At 42.8% G+C, this 3,256-nt stretch overlaps 1 pseudogene; it reads right to left on the minus strand.

The window, feature by feature from the left end:
• Window positions 1–543: 543 nt before the first annotated feature.
• LOC102869891 lies at window positions 544–1,353 on the minus strand (annotated as a pseudogene).
• Between the last annotated feature and the right edge of the window lie 1,903 nt (window positions 1,354–3,256).

Consider the following 3,256-nt stretch of genomic DNA (forward strand, 5'->3'; position numbering starts at 1 on the left):
GACTTGCGGGGAGGGACTATATAACAACGAAAGAATTTTTGTTTTACTTTTCAAAAAGGAGAACGAATTGGGTGTGGGGAGGGGTTGGCAGAGAGAAAGGTGCAACAACAAATGAATGAAAATCTAAAGTATCTGTAAACTTTCATTAAAATTATTTAAAAAATAAAAAGAGGAAAAAAAGGAAAAAATTTTTAGGAGTGTACATAATTTACCAATCAGATAGATACTCACCTCATTTTGTAACTTTTACCTAAATGTTGACCAATTACTAACGTTATATTGAAATAGCTTGCGATTTGTTTTAACAAAAATTCCTTGAATTATCTCTTTCTCAAATCACTTGGTTCAGAATACTCTGGATCTTCTGAGTCTCTCTATCTGCAAACTGTCTTGCCTCTCAATGAAAGCTCCTTACCATTTTATTATTATTATGATTTGAGTTACAGTTTACAGAGCAGACTGGTGTTCCACTCAACTATTCATACATGTATTGTTTTTTTTTTCTTCATACTCTAAACATTATTTAATTAGGTCTACAATAATCTAGAAAACCAATTTGTGAGGATAAACCCCATTGGTGAGGGAGAATAAAGAACGCAGGTAGATTTTGAGCTGAGGAACGGCTTTGATTTTGGGTAAGATCTGGGAGTCCACAGCTTTCTGGTCAATCTTGCGCTGCTCTGTAATCTCGTATTTCTCCTTTTCTGTGTCGAAGATCTCGCCCTCCTGGTGGCGCGGCTTGCGCAGCTTCTTCTTCTTAAAGTAAGCATCAGTGAGGTGCTTTGGTATTTTGACACCACTGATGTCAACTTTTGTGGAGGTGGCAATGACAAATTTCTGGTGTGCTCTCCGCAGAGGAACACGATTGAGGGTCAGAGGCCCGGTCACAAGGAGCAAACCACTCTCCAGCTGCTTCAGGAAAACCACTCTCTTGCCCCGGTGGCGCCCTGTGAGGATGATAAGGATGGTCCCAGGGGTGATGCTTGCACGCAGCCTCCTCACGTGCTGACTGAAGGGCTTCTTGCCGTGGTTCAGCAGCTTCCGAGGCACGTCTTCAGTAGGGTAGTACCTGGGCATTTTTCGCAGTTTCACCACTCGGGTACCCCCATTCTTGTCACCACCTACTGGTTTTGTGACAGTAGCAAGAACCTTCTCCTTCTTCTTCTCAACCCTGGATTTGGTGGCCGAGTACTTTCTCTTGTACATGGCCTTCCTGGAATACATGGCCGATCGGGAATACCTGCCGATTCCCCGGACTAAGACAGGGTTGCGGCTGCAGTGAGCTTTCCCCTTCTTGGGGGTTTTGCCTGTGGCCTTGGCTTTCTTAGCTTTGCCACTCGCATCTGCCTTCTTGGCTTCATGCTTGGCCACAGGCTTCTTCATACATGTATTGTTTTATGACTGATGACAATTCTCCACATTGATCAACATTCTTCCCACTCTTTCTCTATTGTTCTTGTTTCCATTCATCTCTCCACCTCTCTTCCTACCTTGTGCTTTTTACCCTTGGCTAAATGTGGCCTCTGTGATCCTGTATGGTTGTGTGTGTTCTAACTACTGAGTATCTCCCTTGTGTTACACCTTATAGATCTGTCTATTGTTTGGCTATTTGTCTATTGTGAGTTGTTCTAAAGGGATGAGTTCAGTTCCAGGCTCAAAGGGTTTCCAAGGGCCATAGTCTTGGAGTTCCAGCAGCCTCAATCAAACCAATAAGCCTGGCCATCGTTGTGATTTTGAGTTTTGTTCTACATTTGTCTTCCACTCTATCCTGGACCTTCTATTGTGATGTCTTCCAAACCAGTTAGCAGTGTAGCACCATCTAGTTCTTCTGTTTCAGGGTCATGGAAGTAGAGGATCACAAGGTTCATTAGTACTATGGGATAATTGTTTTCTTATGCCTTTGACTCCCCCCCCCACACACACACACACACTCTTTTTTGCTCCAGTCAGAAAGAAAGCAATTGTTGTACCCTGGCCACTTCTAAACTTTTAAGTCTCCAGTCCTATTCACCAATACAGAGTGCAGGACATAAAAACTCCTTCCTTTTAATTTCATCCAGAAACATTTTTTTTCTCTCATTAAACATATTTTTGCTTTTTGACAACCTTCCTGGGGTTCAAGCTGAAGAAAAGGGAACACACACAAAAATCTTTTATTTGCTACTCCAGTTCTAAGGGGCAGAGGGATTGGAACCCAGGACTAGAGGTTCTTCCTTCACACCACACAGACTCCTGCCTACTGCTGCCCCCATTCCTTCCATCTCTACTCCCCACCTATACACAACTTTGAAACTGAACTCTTGGTTTGGTGAATGCCATTTTGCAGTCACCTGTGGCTTCAGTAGGTCATTTTAAACTACATAAACGTGTCTGAATGGTATTGTACTTTCTGTGCATGACCAGAAAAAGCATTCCGTGATCACAGGCTGAGCTCCAAGTCATCTTTGGTTGGCATCAATGGAGACCTTTAACCTCTTTACCATGTGCTTGGCTTCGCTTCACTCCCTAATCCAAGAATGGGGTCTCCATAGGAAACTGAGGACTTTCCTTTCTGGGAATTTGGAAGTATAGTTCCAGGCAAATCTTTACTGCTCTAGGGATTTGGAACAAGAAGTCATGGCAATACCCTGCCTCATAGATGACTAACCAAGCCTTTGGGAGACAACTATGCTAACAGCTGGCATTAACATGAGTCAGTGGCTTTCTGCTGGAACCAGAGAACACCTGTAGTCTCTACTTACATTTCTATAAAGGATTATTGAACAGTCAGACGGGAATGGATACGTAGGTGAAGAGAGATATTCTTTAGTTCAACTCCCATGTGCACGTGCACTTCTGTCTCAGGCTTTGCTCTTTAGTCTAAACAAGTCATCTATCCAGTCCTCCACCTCGCCATATACTTATTATTTCTCTAATCAGTGTTTGATGTGACCAGCAAGAACAATATCACTGAAGCCATGAAAGGAAGGAGAATGGTAGTCTTGGATGGTGTTGACCTTTATCTCCCCATATCCCACATTTCCCTCTCTTGTTTTTCCATCACCACAACCCCCTCACATCCTCACTTTCCTCTTACTAATGGCCTGCATGGCCACAATCTACCCATACTCTAATCCATCTTCCTTGTTAACTGAGAAGGGATCTTTCTGGAATACTAACCTGATCTAGTCATGGTCTTACAAGGAAACCATCAGTTTCTTCACTCCTCCTATTAAATATTATCTCAATTCCTTGGCAGAGACTATTTTACAAATCA

Source organism: Elephantulus edwardii, unplaced genomic scaffold (genome assembly GCF_000299155.1).
Source record: "Elephantulus edwardii isolate Elephantulus edwardi_28Jun2011 unplaced genomic scaffold, EleEdw1.0 scaffold00001, whole genome shotgun sequence".
Classification (NCBI taxonomy): Eukaryota; Metazoa; Chordata; class Mammalia; order Macroscelidea; family Macroscelididae; genus Elephantulus; species Elephantulus edwardii.